This window comes from Meles meles, chromosome 4, assembly GCF_922984935.1.
Source record: "Meles meles chromosome 4, mMelMel3.1 paternal haplotype, whole genome shotgun sequence".
NCBI classification, from domain to species: domain Eukaryota; kingdom Metazoa; phylum Chordata; class Mammalia; order Carnivora; family Mustelidae; genus Meles; species Meles meles.
In genome coordinates, this window is record NC_060069.1 from 151,860,771 (window position 1) to 151,878,444 (window position 17,674).

The 17,674-nt window shown below is 47.1% G+C and overlaps 1 long non-coding RNA gene across 1 annotated transcript in view; it reads left to right on the plus strand.

Annotated features, from left to right (window-relative positions):
* LOC123940229 overlaps nucleotides 1-17,194 on the plus strand; it is a 48,429-nt gene extending 31,235 nt beyond the window's left edge. Inside the window, exon 3 of the long non-coding RNA XR_006818051.1 lies at nucleotides 16,997-17,194. This is a non-coding gene — a long non-coding RNA (uncharacterized LOC123940229). The remainder of the gene's footprint in view (nucleotides 1-16,996) is intronic.
* The last annotated feature ends 480 nt before the right edge of the window (nucleotides 17,195-17,674 follow it).

Genomic DNA, 17,674 nt, shown 5'->3' on the forward strand with positions numbered 1-17,674 from the left:
GCTTTTGCTAGGTCAGTCCTTACCGCTCCAAAGTTTTCAGGGTAAGTGATGTGAAGAAGGGAATTTGGATATGTCAATGGGGAGCCAGTGAATTTGATCATTTCAGAAAACAATTTGGGAGGTCCTCGAAAAGCTGGAGGTAAACTACCATCTACAATCTCTTTGCACAGTGCGACAGGTGACATGCCCTTGGCAGCATTTTTGTTAAAAAAAAAAAAAAATGGGAATCGCTCCAAATGTTCACTAACCAGAAAATGGATAAAAAAGTATGGGATGTGGTCAAGGAATACGGCGCTAAAGATCCATGAAAATGAATGAACTAGAGCCAAGGCCTCACCATGAATGAATCTCTGGAACGTAAAGTCGAACAAGGAAAGTAAGACACAGGGGCGCCTGGGTGGCTCAGTGGGCTAAAGCCTCTGCCCTTGGCTCAGGTCATGATCCCAGGGTCCTGGGATCGAGCCCAGAATGAGGCTCTCTGCTCAGCAGGGAGCCCGCTTCCCCTCCTCTCCCTCTGCCTGCCTCTCTGCCTACTTGTGATCTCTGTCTGTCAAATAAATAAATAAAATCTTCAAAAAAAATTAAAAAAAAAAGAAAAGTAAGGCACGGAAAAAGCAGCACAGTCTGATTATATCTAGATAATGTTCAGAAAGTAGCAGACCGCATGGTCTATGTAGGGGAACACACAAATGTGGGTCCACTAGGAAGTAAATCCTAGAAACACAAGTGCCCAAATCAGGCTGGTGCTTCCCTCTGGTGGGAAGGGAAGGAGGCGGAGGAGGGGACTACAAGGGTTTGTAGTGCATTGGTGATGGTCAATTCTTTTAGCTGGGGCATGGGTCCATAAGGAGCATCGACTACACACATACACATGCCTACATATATCCTTTATTTTAATGAAATATTTTGTCATAGAAAAATACAGAATCTACCTTTTTTAAAAAAAAAAGATTTATTTAATTGAGAGAGAGAAAGAGAGTGAGCATGAGCAGGAGGGGCAGAGGGTGATGGAGAGAAGTGAGTTCTGCTAAGTACAGGAGACTGATGTGGGGCTTGATCCCATGACTCTGAGATCAGGGCCTGAGCTGAAATCAAGAGTCAGATGCTTCACTGAGCCACCCAGGCACCCCTATAGTTGATCTTTGAACAATGATGGGGTTAGGGGCGCCGATCCCCTGCACAGTTGAAAATCCAGTATAAGGGTTTTTTTTGGGGGGGGGGGTAAAAATTTATGTGAGAGAGAGAGAAAGAGCATGAGTGTGGAGGGGGGTGGGTAGAGGGAGAGACCCTTGAGCAGACTTCTTGTAGAGTGTGGAGCCCGAAGTGGGGCTTGGCAGTGGGTTGGATCTCATAACCCTGAGCTCATGACTTGAGCCGAAACTAAGAGTCAGACGTCCAGCTCTGAGGCCACCCAGGTGCCCCCAGCCAGTATAACTTTTGACTCCTCCGAAATGTAACAACTAATAGCCTAATGTTGACCAAAAGACCCATGGATAGCAAAAACAGTTGATTAACACATATTTTGTGTAGTCTATGGATTATATATACTGTTTTCTTCCAATAAAGTAAGCTAGAGGGAAGAGATGGTCATTCAGAAAATCCTAAGGAAGAGAAAACACTTTCATGGTACTATTTTGTTATTTATCAAAAAAAAAAAAAATCTGTGTATAAGTGGACCCGTGCAGTTCATACCTGTGTTGTTCAAAGGTCAGCTGTACAAATAAACTTCTATGGGACTCCACCTGTCACATAGCACTTACAATGCTCCGTCCGACTTAAAGACCCTTCACCATCTGGCCTCCAGCTCTGTAATGTTAGTGGACAATAACATCACTTTGTGCCAGGAACTGCCCTAAGTGCTTTATATTTATTGTATTACTATATCCCATCCTAACAATAGCTTATCTATGTATTATGTGTGAGCAAAAAGGCCCTGTTCAAGTTCATGTGGCCCGTAGGTGGGAGAGGTGGTCCTTGAACCTAGATGGTCTGATGTAAGCGTCTAAACATTACTCATTTCCCGCCTAGCTTTCCCCTGCCCTCTGGCTGTGCCATTCCTCTCACTATTTCATGCACGTTCCCAGCTTTCCTGCACTTGCCTTCCCGTGGCTGGTACTCTGATTCCAATGGTCTTTCCCAAGTACATGCCATGCAACCCCAGGACCATGAAACCTGCTGTTTAAAAAAAAAAGAGAGTGTGTGTGCCATGTTCAAGTAAACCAAGCAAATTCTGAAGAGTAGAGCCCACTCGCAGAGAAATGCGATGGTTCTCAGCTATCAGACGATCCGAGATACCCTGGAGTAAAGAAACCTGATTAATTTAGGCAATTGCCAAACTTATTTGACCCCAGGACCTTTCCCTGCCAGTCACAATATTTGCTATTTCACTGAATCAGTGCTCCAAGGAACCCGCTCTGGGAAATAGCTGAGGAGGATTTATCTATTCTTCCCTCCTGTTTAGGTGGTTTCTCTGAAACTCCAGTCCTGGCTTGTATGGAGTACTTAGTGCTGGTTTATAATCTGATGTACATAAATCCGGCCTGGTCTAAGGAGCTGTCTCGAGGGCCAGCCTTTTATTCCTCAGTGGCATGTGAAATTCTTGACAGGGAGGGAGGAAGTATTGGGCTCTTTCTCTGCCTCTCTTGGCTACCAGCTGCGGCCACAGTGCTGGGCGCTCGGTAAATTCTCAAAACACGGGGACAGAAGGTGGTGATCTGAGCATCGAAGGAAGAATACCGAGGGTGTTACCGCAGGAATTGGGCGTTTGGAGTCTCGTGTTCGGGGGGTCTCTGGAATGTATCCAGTCTTGTTGGAAATAGTATAGAGAACACAGCAGATGCCTGTTTGTCAAGCTGGGACCAGGGGACAGACTGCAGCAAGGTTTCTTAATGACGGGTCTACTGGATTAGGGGTAGTTCGATCCTGCATTGTATGGAACTTTCCTGAATTGCAGGGTGCTTAGCATCCCTGGTTCCCGCCCCCAAATGTCAGTACCCACCATCAGTCATTGCACCTGCCAAAAGTGCTCTCGCGCATTTTCAGATACCCCCCGTGTTGTGGTACTGCTCTCAGCTGTCCAAGGTTATCCCTTGTCCAAGGTTAGCGTGGGTTCTAGGCTGAGGGGCAGGTGCGAGCCCGGGTCTATAAGCCAGTCGGCTTACAGGAGACGGAGTGTATAGAGGCAGGCCTGAGAAGTACAAAATATTTTGGTGGTTGTTCTGTTATCGATAAAGATGAAACTTCTTTTCCAGATTTTCTGTGTCATGGTTCATGCAGCGTTGCCTCCGTTCTCCCAGATGTCTCTTCTCTCTTTTCCTTCCTTCCTCTCAATTTTATTCTATTTTCTCCTTTTTGTAATCACCAGCCTCGCCGAAAGTCACCAGCCCTGGTGATTTTCTTTCATGATGTTCGAAAGAGCTGCCTAAATGGCCATTCTTCGTCCTGCTCCTTCCCTCCTCTGAGCACCCTACACACACCTTCCATAGCCTCCTTGAAAGCTCACCCCCGCTCATGCAGCTCACTGTTTACTGAGTCTTTTGGGGTCCCCACGTGGCAGGTGCCGAAGAGCCGCAGCCAACCCTGCTGGGATAGTCCCGCAGCTTTATGTCCCAGCTCTACCGGCTAGGAGTCTCTCGGTTTCGGGGTATTCTCTCCATCTGGCAAACACCTCACACTTGTTTCTGCCACTGCTGTGTCGCTAAAGACCAGTTCAATCCCTTCCCTTTTATGCCTCTACCTCCTTGTAGGAGCCGTTCAGCTGCTCTTCTCTCCATGAATGGGTATGGCATACTGGGAAATATGACAAGATTTCACAACAATTTTTAAACTATCCCATTACTGAAGGTCGGTCTCAAACATAAAAGCGCTTTGTGTCTCGTTCAATGTTTCTTTTCTTGAACCGTAAACTGTCGGGTTCTCTAATATGGAGCTATTATGGCGATGACGAATTAATCCATGCCAAAAAGCGTTGATGGTCCGCCTATGAGATTTCTAGCCCAAGGACATTTGATAAAAAAGAGAACTTTGCTGCAATCAGCTGAAAAAATCTCAGCGGACGGATAGGGGTGACTGGCTGGCTCAGTCGATTAAGTCACGGCCTTCAGCTCAGGTCATGATTCCAGGGTCCTGGGATCGAGTTCCGCCTGCTTCTCTCTCCGACTCCCCCTGCTTGTGCGCGCTCGCTCTCTCTCTCTGACAAATAAATAACTAAAATCTTAAAAAAAAAAAAAAGTCTCAGCAGATGGATAAACCCAGTCTGAACAGCAGAGGGCTCTTATGTACATAACAAAAATTTGAACTGCTTTCGAACAGCCCCACGAGCCCAGGTGTACCAAGCATCTGTCATCTTCTGTGTGCTTCTGTGGGTGTACGTTTCAACAGGTGTGATTCCTGCACTCCTGGCTGCCATCGCCCACGTCTTTCTGTTCCCTGGTGGCCTTGAAAGGAGCAAAATGGGGGCAGAGACAGCCTGTGGGGAAGTGTCGTAGCAACTCTAAGGAGATACACAAGTGAAATGTGGTTCTTAATCAGCTCAACTAGAAGTAATAACGACCGCATGAGATTGCTGGGAAATAGAGGAGTCAGGTGCCCTGTGCGCCGTGAGATGCTGCACGCACGTACCATGATGCCCCCTTGCAGGGGCGTGCTCTGCCCTTCCTCTCTAGAATTTCAGCCCGTCTGCATCTCTAATGTCCTGCGTGGAGTTCCTCCCCGGTGTGGAACAGGCATTTTGTAATTAATGAAACTGAGACCGAATGCTCGATCCGCTCCCTACCCTGCTTCTGACAAAACAAAACGAAACAAACCCGATCACGCCAGCCCTGGTTTTCCTTACTTCTGTGAGTGGCCCCAGTATTCACCCAGCTGCTCAGGCCAAAAATCTAATCCTTGATTCTGCTTTTTCCTGTTGCTCTAATCTAAAGAAGGTCCTGCCTACTCTGCTGAGATGCTGCCCGTCTCTCCCCACCCTCTCTGCTTCCAGTCTAGCAGGAGTCCCCGTGCTGGCTGGTCTGGACTTCTGCCAGGAGCCTCCTTCATGGTCTCCCTGCTCCCTCTCTCGTTCTTTGCAGCCTATTCCTCAAACGCAGCAAGTGTTTTTCTCTTAAATCCCATCAGTTCCACTCCCCTGCTTAATCCCCTACTTTCCCTTACAGGCTTCTTCACTGTGCCCAAAAACAAAAGCCAAGACCCTTCCCGGGCTTTGTAAGACCCACCTGGTCACACCCTTTCTGCCTCTGCAGACTCATCTTTCATACACTCCTTCCTACATCCCACGCAACCGCTTTCTTTCTATGCTGTGGACACTATGCATGTGGGCTCCCCATCTTCTCATGGCCGTCTCCTTTGATGCATCTGATTCTCAGCTTAAATACCATCTCCTCCAGGAAGCCACCCCTGATCTCCCAATCAAACATGGTGAGCCACTCACTGGCTTTCACACCCACCCTACTTCAACTCTGTGAAATACTCACCATTAGCTGATTATCACGTACAAAGCACAGCTCGTCCTTAACAAAGCATGCATATTCAAATCCCAACTACCGACATAATTCTATTAACCGTATCCACGCCAAAGCATAGGCTTTTTTGCAGCAGAGATGCCACCCACAAATCCCTCGTATTGTCATCCGCTCAGAGATGCAGTGACTTCAGAATCTGGGGGAGAATCCAGGCAAAATACGGCTACAAACGAGTTACTTAGGGAAGCCAGGGGATGCTGACAGTGACGTCACCAATGTTGAGCAGCAATAGCCCTGGCATCGTTCATGTATTCATCCCTTTAGTTACTTATCAGCAAACACTTACTGAGCATCTATGCCCTGCCCGTTGCTAAGGGCAGTAAAATCAGGACCAGTCTCCCTGCATTGGCTTCTCCTTCCTCCCAACCCTGTCCCCTCTTCCTTTTGTTAAAGCTTAGGATGTGAAACCATAAAATCCTCTAAGCCTATTCCTAAATGCATGTTTTGGTTTTGGGGGGAGGTTGCTGCAGATACTAGATGGATGAAATGACCATGGCAGTGATCTCCGGGGACAGTTTAACCAATGCGTGGTCTTGGGGAAGTGCTATAACCAGCCATTTAAGGAGTGAATCCAAGGGGCGCCTGGGTGGCTCAGTGGGTTAAAGCCTCTGCCTTTGGCTCAGGTCATGATCCCAGGGTCCTGGGATCGAGGCCCGCATCGGGCTCTCTCTTCCGCGGGGAGCCTGCTTCCTCCTCTCTCTCTGACTGCCTCTCTGCCTATTGTGATCTCTGTCAAATAAATAAATAAATAAATAAATCTTTAAGAAAAAAAAAAAAGGAGTGAATCCAAGAGAGTCTGAGAAGAATTAGTCAAGGCCATACATGCCACTGGCCGTCTCCTGGGAAATTCACGAGGCACATAAGCCTCGTGCCTGCAACTCTCCCACCTTCAGGCACCCTATTCCTGACTCAAGTGTGTCTGCTTTCTAGCCAGCTGCTAGAGACAAGCCTTGTCAACCACAGCGACTCGCTCCCCCCACACCTCTTTTCCAGTGCCACTCCTCTGTTCCCACCCTCAGGGAGAACTCGCAACTATTTGGAGTAATGTTTGATGCACATGTGTGAATGACGGGTAGCCTTCACTTACCAGGTTGTACTTCTCCTTTGAAAGAGAACCTCCAGGTTCCAAATAGAACTCTTGTTCCTATTTAGGAAAATGTGTTTAATCAATACTTTAGAGCAGGGTGTTGGTGGCCTCTCCATTTCTTTCTTGACTGTGTTACTTTGGGCAAATGGCATACCCTCTCTGTGCTTCAGTTTCCTCACGTTTAAATGGGGATCATAAAAGTACCTGCCCCGTAGATTACATTAATGAATGCATGTAAAGCATTTGTAGTAAAGCCAGGTATAGGGAAGGGCTGCATATGTTTTACGTATGACTGCCGCCAACACCAGCACCACCACCACCACTTCCACCATTGCCATCATCACCCTCACCATCACCACCGTCACCATCACCACGGCCACCATCACCACCATCATTGTCATCACTACCACCACCACCATCACCTCCACCATCGCCATCATCACCTCCACCATCACCGCCATCATCAGCTCCACCATCATCACCATCACCACCGCCACTTCCACCATCGCCATCATCACCCTCACCATCACCGCCATCATCACCTCCACCATCGACATCATCACCATCACCATCACCGCCATCATCATCACCACCACCACCACCATCACCATCACCATCATCACCATCACCACCACCATCACCATCATCACGGCCACCATCACCACCATCATTGTGATCACTACCACCACCACCATCACCTCCACCATCGCCATCATCACCTCCACCATCACCGCCATCATCAGCTCCACCATCATCACCATCACCACGGCCACTTCCACCATCGCCATCATCACCCTCACCATCACCGCCATCATCAGCTCCACCATCGCCATCATCACCATCATCACGGCCACCATCACCACCACTTCCACCATCGCCATCATCACCCTCACCATCACCGCCATCATCACCTCCATCACCGCCATCATCACCACCACCATCACCGCCATCATCAGCTCCACCATCACCACCATCACCACCACCACTTCCACCATCGCCATCATCACCATCACCATCACCACCGCCATGACCATCATCACGGCCACCATTACCCATCATCATCACCACCACTACCGCCACTACCACCACCATCACCTCCACCATCACCACCATCGCCTCCACCATCACCATCACCGCCCCCCAGCGCTGCCACCATCACCACAACCATCTTCACCACCACCATCACCGTCATCTCTATCGCCACCACCATCATTATCACAACTACCGCCTCCGCCACCACCGTTATCACCCCCACCACCGCCACAACCCCCATCCCCATCCCCGTCACCATCATCACTGTCATGCCCAGCAGCAACCACAGCATTATTGTTTTTCCTCCATTATCAGCAGGTCTCAGGGCGGCAACCTGACTCTGCTCCTTTTCCCTCAGTAAATTCAATCCCAGACGAGTTTGCTGCTTGCTGATGTCACCAGAGGGCAGACTATGCATAGAAGGAAACCATGGGCAAAGTTCATAAATACAAGAATTTTATTCAGTTCTTGAATTCGGGAGCTGCCTGTGTGTAAATTCCTCCAGACTGCTCCACCAACCACACTCTATGTATCTCCTAAGCAGTTCTATTTTTTTTTATTTCTTTGTCACAGGAAGTCTCTCTCGTTCAGTGAAATATATATAGCTTTGAATATTTGAACCCAATGTTTTCCTCTTTGCTCTAAACTCTGAAACATTTTGTGAAATGTGGGAAAATAAAGCTTAGTATGCCCGTTGCATTTTCTTTTTTACTGCTAGAAAGCTTTTTTTAAATTTTAGGCTCCAGTCATAGGAGAAAGATGTCTGGAGTAAGAGGGTTTACATTGCTAGGCCTGTCCACAGGTGGCACATGGGCCATCCTTCCTTCCTCTCTTGCCTATGGAAGGCACTGCGGATGGATTGTTCTGTTCTTCCTTGTTCTTCCTTGCTGAGTTCAAAGGTCACGTTAAATGCTTTCTCAGCACAGCCCTCCAGCCACCTTCCAATGGCACCTGAGATAAAGCAATATGGCATCCCTGACGTGTTCTACTTCACACTTCTCCCATCACTCCCCATTCCAAGTACAGGGCTGAGGCCTCCTGTTTTAAGGAACATATTTATGCAGTAATGCTTAATTGGGCAGTTCCACTGGAGTATTTTGGGAGTCTGTGAAGCGTGTGTGTGTGTGTGTGTGTGTGTGTTTTAAAGATTTAATTTATTTATTTGACAGAGAGAGATACAGTGAGAAAGGGAACACAAGCCAGGGAGAGGGGGAGGATAAAATGGGCTTGCCGCAGAGCGGGGAGCCTGATATGGGACTCGATCCCAGGACTCTGGGATCATGACTTGAGCCATAGGCAGCTGCTTAATGGCTGAGCCACCCAGGTGTCCTGTGAAGCGTGTTTTTTGGTGGTGTTGATTTTTTTTTCTGTTATCAACTCTTCCAGTTTTTGTGGGTTTTTTTGTGGTAAAATATACACACCATGCAATTTACTATTTTGCCATTGTTAAGTGACAGTTCAGTGGCATTCCCATTGTTGAGCTTTCCCCAAAACTTTTCATCATCTCAAACTGAAGCTTTGTATCCATGACACATTAACTCCCTGTTCTAATTCCGCAGCCTTGGTAATCACCATTTGCTTTTATGTTTCTATGCATGTGACTACGTTGAGACAGCTCACGTGGTGGAATTATATAGTATTTGCCCCTCTGTGAATGGCTTATTTCCCTTAGTGTAATCTCTTTAAGGTTTGCCCATGTGGTAGCATGTGTCAGGATTTCTTTCCTTTCTAAGCCTGAACAATATTCCAGCATATGCATGTACCGTATTTTTTTATCCATTCATTTGTTGGTGGACACTTGGGTTCTTTCTACTTTCTGGTTATTATTAGTGATGCTGCTATAAACATGACTGTACAAGGATCTGAGACTCTACTTTCAATTCTTTTGGGTATATACTCAGAAGTAGAATTGCTGGAAATATGGTACTTCCATGTTTAGTATTTTTTGTTTGTTTGTTTTAGAGAGCAGGAATTCGCATGTATATGTGGGTAGGTGGGGGGCAAGGGGCAGAGGAGAGAGAGAGAAAGAATCTTAAGTAGGCCCCATACTCCGTGCAGAGCCTAACACAGGGCTCAGTCTCATGACCCTGAGATCATGACCTGAGCCAAAATCAAGAGTGGGAGGCTTAACCAACCGAATCACCCAGGCGTCCCACCATGTTTAATTTTTTAAGGAACCACCTTATTGCTTTCCATAGCAGCGATACCGTTCTGCATGGGTTCCAATTTCTCCAGATCTTTGTGGGACAGTTTTTGTAGTCACAGTAATTACAGGTAGGAGCCTGGATGGCTAGTCATCCCAGTGCGTGGAGTTTTCTCGCACAATGAAGAGCTGGCCCCCGGCCTGCCTTACTTTTGAGTGTCTTGTTGGTCATTCATGTAAGTGAAACATGTGTTGATAGTGATCTCATCCTCGACCCCACACTCCACTCTATATTTTATTATTTTTATACACTTTTAATATATAATGAACCCCACTGGGTAGCAACCATATAAATTGAAACAACGTGGCACTCCGTTTTCTGGGAACGTTGCTAACGGCAACAGTGCTCATGGGATTTGAGTTGCCAATGCAACACCGCCATTTTAGTCTGCAGTTGTAAGTGTCCTGTTGCTGGAGTTTTCCAGGGAAGGCAAGTACGTGATACCCACTGATGTCTTCTCTTGTAGTCACACAGGAGCATTTAGATGCATGTGGTTTGGCCATGCTGTGTATGGATTTCATTTCAGAACAGTAAGGTAGATGATTCAAATATTTGGTGTAAAGATGGTCCACTGCTATAGACAAAGGTTGGAGGCTGCAGCGGACTCAATGTTTGGGTTCTCCCCAAGTTCATATGCTGAAACCTAACCCCAGTGGAATGACATTAGGAGGTGGGGCCTTTGGGAAGTGATGAGTCACAAGGGTGTAGCCTCCTTGAGTGGAATTAGTGCCCTTATAAAAGACACCCCAGAGAGCTCTCCCTCTCCCCGCCATATGAGGTTATAATGAAAAGACCACTGTCTAGGAAGCAGACATTGAATTGGCCCTCACTTTCGTTTTGGACTTCCAGCCTCTGGTACTGTAAGAAATACATTTCTGATGTTCATAAGCCACCTAGTTTATGGTATTTTGTCATAGCAGCCTGAATGGGCCGAGACAGAGGCATGATTTGTTGTCCTTGTGTGAAAAGTAGAGCTGAGGTGTGGTGCGTACAGGTGAGTGTGTGTGTTTCGTGTTCAATTTTTTTTTGAATAGTGGCCACTGATTTAGTCTGACCCACTAACACTCTTTTCAAGTGCATACATTGTCAAAAGCACAGATTTAAAAATAAATATTTTATTTACTTATTTTTTATTTATTTGAGAGAGGGAGAGCAAGAGACAGCATGAGTGTAGGGGAGCAGCAGAGGGAGAGGGGGAATTAGGGCCCCCTTGAGCAGGGAGCCTGATGCGGGGCTCGATCCCAGGACCCTGAGATCATGATCTGAACTGAAGGCAGACACCTAACTGAGTGAGCCACCCAGGTGGCTCAGATTTTTTAGAGCAAAAGCACAGAATTTTTTAGAATGATTTTACCTGGGAGAGCCATTGCTCTGGTTCAGGTACCAGGTAGGAGCCACTGATGTCCATGTAGTTGAAGGCACCCGTGGGCCCTATTTTTACCATTATCTGGCTCTGCACTCAGCATGGAGTCTGCTTTCTCCCTCCCTCCTCCTCTGCCCCTCCCCACCATGCTCATGGGCTCGCTCTTTCTCTCAAATAAATAAATATTTTAAAAAATGAAATAATCTATTTATATGTATATATTTCCATTTGGAAAACATTTTGGAAGGATGTACATCAACAGTGAGGGAAGGGAAAATGTAAATTTCATGAAGTTTCTATTTTCTTTTCTGTTTTCAAAAATTCAAGGGGGCACCTGGGTGGCTCAGTTCGTTAAGCATCCAACTCCTGGTTTTGGGGGCTGTGTTTGTGGGAGCGCAAACATAAGACTTTCCTTCTCAATAAAATAAGGATATCTAGGGGCACCTGAGTGGCTCAGTTGTTAAGTGTCTGCCTTTGGCTCAGGTCATGATCCTGGGGTCCCGTATCAGGCTTCCTGCTCAGCGGGAAGCCTGCTTCTCTCTCTCCCACTCCCCTTGCTTGTGTTCCCTCTCTTGCTGTCTCTCTCTGTCAAATAAATAAATAAAAATAAAGACATCTAAATAGTTTTCATACGAATCACCTTCTGCCCTAAAAACATAATTACAACATGAAGATGATGCTAATAATTATTTTATATCATGCCAAAATTTATTTTATACATTTATTTTTTTTCATTTTTATTTATTTATTTGACAGGCAGAGATCACAAGTAGGCAGAGAGGCAGGCAGAGAGAGAGGAGGAAGCAGTCTCCCCGCTGAGCAGAGAGCCCGATGTGGGGCTCGGTCCCAGGACCCTGAGATCATGACCTGAGCCGAAGGCAGAGGCTTAACCCACTGAGCCACCCGGCGCCCCTGTTTTATACATTTAGATGGATTCCCACAATGTCACTGGTGATAGGAAGAAGACCCAAACACGTGCCTGGAGAGCGGTTTCTTCCTCCAGTAGTTCACGACTCACAAAGTTTGAACCAAATCATGCTTTCTTCATTTGAAGCCAGCCGTCAGCTAATCCATATTTCCTGGACACCCACGGGGTATGGCACATTGTTCTAGGTGGGGGTAAATTAAAAGTAAATAGAAGCTCAACTCATGCCTTGAAGGAGCTTTTTAATTTCTGGGGGACACGGAACATTCCCAGTGAATGAAAACTCACTAATACTGAGGAAGCGTTTCAAGTGGGGTTTCGAGGCCAGCGGCCTAACTTACTTTGTGGAGAGTGACATATTTCGTAATTAAGTGACCACAAAATGACAGGATAAGCCGGGACTTGCCCCTAAGCCTCTTGACTCCCTTCCCAGTATTTTTCCCATCAGATCAGCTGCCACCGACCCCACTGAGCACCACCGCCTACAGCACAAAATTGTACACTAGATGCCTCAGGGAGTTTTAAGGCAAGAAAACAAAATCAGATGTTGGTATCAGGAAGAGCATTTACAGTGTGTCTTGGAGGAGGGGAGAGACACTGACTGAAAGAAAGGAACAAAGGGGCGCCTGGGTGGCTCAGTTAGTTAAGCTTCTGCCTTGGGCTCAGATCGTGATCTCAGGGTCCTGGGATCAAGCCCTGTGTCTGGCTCCCTGCTCAGTGGGGAGCCTGCTTCTCCCTCTCCCTCTGCCTGAAGCTCCCCCTGCTTTCCCCTGCACAAGCACCTGCTTGCTCTCTCTGACAAATAAATAAAGTCTTAGAAAAAAAAAAAAGGAAGGAACGGAACAGGGAGAGTGGTTTTCCGGCCTGGTTATCCTCATGGTCTGAGGGTTCTCTACGTCCAGTGGGAGGGAGATCGGCAAGGCCTGGGAAGGAGAGAGTCTCCGGTAGGAGAAGGCAGGGCTGTGTGGAGTCACCACTGGACGGTGACCAGGGAGGCCGCGGGTGAGCCTGGCTGAAGTAGGGGTTGTCAGAAGCCCCCCTCACATTCCATGGCTTGTCTCATTGTAAATTCTTTCTTGGTACGGTCAGGAGAGTTAAAGTTTTTTCTAGGGAATGATGAAAAGTCCATAGATATTATACCATACAACCCTGGACTGTTAAATGAATTGGTTCTTTTTTTTTTTTAAGATTTTATTTATTTATTTGACAGAGAGATCACAAGTAGGCAGAGAGGCAGGCAGAGAGAGCGGAGGAAGCAGGTTTCCTGCTGAGCAGAGAGCCCGATGCGGGGCTCCATCCCAGGACCCTGGGATCATGACCTGAGCCAAAGGCAGAGGCTTTAACGCACTGAGCCACCCAGGCACCGTGAATGAATTAGTTCTTAAAGGCATGTGTGTATGTGAATGTGTGTGACAGTGCATGAGTGTGTGTTTTGGCGGACTGAGTGTACGTGTGTGTGCGTGCGTGAGGGTGTGCATTTGGGAAGTGAGTGTCGCTGTATGTGTGAGGGTGTGTTGGGGGAGCGAGTGTTCGTGTGTGAGGCCGTGCCTTTGGAGAGTGACTGTGCATGTGTGTGAGTTTGTGAATGTGTGAGAGAGTATGTGTCAGTGTACGTGTGTGAGAGAGTGTACCTCAGTGTGTGTGTGGGAGAGTATGGCTGAGCGGGGGTATGTGCGGGAGAGCGGCCACAGGAGTATGTGCGGCTGTGTGTGAGACAGTGTAAGGGACTGTATATGAGAGTGAGCGTTATGTGTTCCACATTGGCCTCTGAGGTCACTGCGTTGGCTTCCTGTTGCTGTTGTCGCAAAATTACCACACGTTTAGTGGCTTGAGACAATACAGATCATTATCTTCTATTTCTGAAGTTCAGAGATTCCAAATGGGTCGCACTGGGTTCAAATCACGGTGTCAGCAGGGCTTGTTCCTTCTGGAGGCTCTGGGAGGAAATCCGTTTCTTCCCTCCTCCAGTTTCTAGAACTGTCTGCGTTCTTGGCTTGTGGCTTTCTGCCATCTCCAAAGCCAGCGATGGCAGGTGGAGTCCTCACCTTGGACCTTAGACCGCTCACCCTCCTCTTCTGTCACCCCCTTCCACTTGTAAGAATCCCTGTCACTCTCCTGGCTAATCCAGGATCCCTTATCTTCAGGTCAGCTGGCGAGGAATCTTAATTCTAGATGCAACCTCAATTCCTCTTTCCCCTGAAATCTAACATATTCACAGGTTCCAGGGACTTAGAAGGGGGACAATTTCCTACCACAGTTGCCATCATAATCACTAGACAAGCTTTCATAAGGTCTCCAAGTGTCACGGTGCCCTGGAGGATCAGCAGGAGGCCAGTTGGAGAAGCAGGTGCACGTGGAGAAAGTGCTGCAGGTGATTTGAATTCAGCCCCACTCCCACTGAGAGCCCCTGTGTGAGGTGCTACCCTGCAGCAGACTTTGCCTTTCCCCAAATAGCAGTGATGGGAAGGACTTTTGTGATGACCTGTCTAACCCCCTTGTTTTTATTCATGAGGAAACGGAGAGCCAGGCTGGGGACTGCCTTCTCCAAAGGCTCCAAGCTGGTGGGGTCAGAGAGAGATCGCTAGCAAGATCTCCGCAGCTCCATCCACTGCCCTCCGTACCCTCATGCTCATCATTTCCCCCAAGATCATTGCCCTGCATTTTCTAACCCAAAGGGATGCGGCTTTTTGACCTTCGGAAGGTGTTTAATTCTCTTGACTAACAGAGTATATCTGTCTCAGTGTGCGTGTGTCTTGAAAGCAATTACAATAATTGGATAAGATGCTTACATGGTTTTGCTGCATTTGCTGCCTGGGGCACATAATGAGACGAGGAGGTGAAAGCCTACGTAAACGCGCCTGGCGTTCAATCCGGAGTGCCGCGGTATCAAAACGATGCAGATAAATTGGCAGAGGTTCAGGAGAGATCAGCTAAAATGATGAAAAGAGGGAAGATGGAAGCGGCTAGGCAAGGAATGCTTCACTAAGTCGTCAGTCGGCTGGAAGAAAGCAGGCTCTGCGACTTCTGTGAATGTTTTCAAGCTACGACAAAGAGGGAACATAATTACTTCAGCATTTTGGCAGGTCTAAAAAGATGCTCTGTGTGTAGATACCAAGAAAGAAAACTGCTTTGTGCCAACATTAAGGGCATTGAATCATTTTTGCCTTAACCTGTGGTCGACCTCAGCTTGTGGACGTTCTTGATTTCACGTTGGCTGATTGCTAGGGTGACCAGTTGTCCTGGATTTCCCGAGACTAAGATTTTCCCAGGAGGCTGGATTGTCAGTGCTAAGACCAGAATGGTCCTGGGGGCTATGAACAGGATAATTTGCCTCCCCACAGACTGTACTGATTTTCTCAGTGCATGTGAGAGTCATAATCTAGGCCAACCTGTCCACCCTTCTGAAGACACTAGGATTCTAGAAGGTTACCGGAAGTCCTGTTTGCATGAGGACTTCAAGTCTGCTTGGAGAAATGGGAAGATCCATGGGACTCATGGTCGAACCTCAGAATCCCTAATTGAGCAATTCTGCTCAAATCAGGGGAGCAAAACCTGACCACCTTGGGTCGAATATCCTCTGGCCCAGTAGGAAAGATTGAGGCTACTGTTTGGGGCCCTGGAAATGTATAAACACCGAGGTAGGACAGCACCAGTGTGGAGGGCCCTGAGGAGTGTTTGGATGCCAGCACAGGTAAGAGGAGTGATGGCTAGGCACTTTTCAGTAGCAAGAACTGTAGGCATCAGGCCAGGTCATCAGATAATGGGGTAAAACAAGAATGAAAGTAAGAACAAAAACAGCAAGTGCCAGAAAGGGAGGACATTGGGTGGAAACTTAGAAGCACAGTAGTAAGACTTGGTGAGACTCTTTTCAAGCCAAATACAATCCCTATTTTTACCCACGTTATCAGAGTCTAAAAGTCCTATTCTTCCAGGTGCCCTGGGGCCCTGGAATTGGATGAAACTCTAGAAGGATTAACCAAAGGGGCCTAGCAGAGGCAAGGATCAGGATTGAGACAGGTGGCTGAAATGTGAAAACAGAAAGAAGGGAGAAAGACAGATTAATTCAAGGCCATCGAGTCATGGGCCTCAGGACTGAGATGTGGGTCAGGTTATAGAATGGGCCTTTGATGATCAATCTCACATGTGCTGAATCAGTCAGTATTCTCAGCTGTGTGCAAGACAGAATGGCCAGTGGATTTAAGCAGAAAAGAAATTTGTGGCAAGTTAAAGCAGGTATCTATCTCATGGAAACTTCTGGAGGCTTCAGGAACTAGGCCTGGAGCCAGAAAGTGAAGATGGGGGTAGGGTGCCTACAACTATACCACACAGGGGAGAGTGTGAAACCACAGCCCGCCCAGATGCGTGGCTCCCATGGCTGACCCAAGACCTCGATGCCTTCAGTCACTGCTCCTTTGGTACCTTCGCTGCTGCTCCCACCTCAACCTTCCTGCCAGGGCAACACACACATCCAGAACTTGCTGCCATTCTAGCCTCAGGGAAGCAGTCATTCCTTGTTGGGGGAATTGGCATAGCCGATGTAACCCTAGGATCTGCACAAGACAGTCTGACTCTGTGACAACATTCTAGATGTGGTTTCAAAGGACTTTATTCCAATGCCTGATTGGCCAAGAAGGGCATGAACCTAAGTAGCAGGTGGATATTTTCCTCTTAAAACAGTAGTAGGACATCTACTCCCAGTTGGGAACCACAGCAGCCCCTAGTTATTTCAAATGTGTTGAAAGATGTTGGATGATTTGGGCGGGGGGGAAGAGCTTCTTGACAACCAAAAATCATTGAAATTCTATGTGACTCCTTCCTTCGACTCTTTCTCAGCCCTCAGTTGACCTAGGCTTCTTATCTTTCCAGGAGAGCAAGTGGGTGTCATTACAAGTCTTCATCTAATGGACTCCCCAGTTCAATGGACGCTCCCATCACCTCTGAAGCACACACAATCAATGCCCGGGACAAGCTACATGCTCACAGCTGGCTGACCACTCTCTCGCCCACTTGCTGATTTATCTACTGTGCCTACTGAGTTTCGTGTGTTAGCTTTCCAACTTTTTATGCTGGTTATACTATTACTGTGATTAATTAATCTAATTAAATATTATGCTACCATCTTTTAAAAAAATATTTATTTATTTGAGAAAGAGAGAGAGAATGAGTGTGGAGCAGGGCATAGGGAGAGGGAGAGAATCTCAAGAAGACTCCACACTGAGCACAGAGCTCAACACAGGGCTTGATCCCACAACCCTGAGATCATGACCTGAGCCAAAACCAAGAGTCAGATGCCCAACTGACTGAACCACCCAGGTGTCCTGTCATGCATCTTTTAAAAAAATTATATATATATATATATATATATAAAACTTTAAAAAATACACACACACACACACACATATATATATGTGTGTGTGTGTATTTTTTAAAGTTTTTTAAAATTTAATTTTATTTTTTCAGTGTTCCAAGATTCATTGTTTATGTACCACACCCAGTGCTCCATGCAATACGTGCCTTCCTTAATACCCACCACCAGGCTCATCC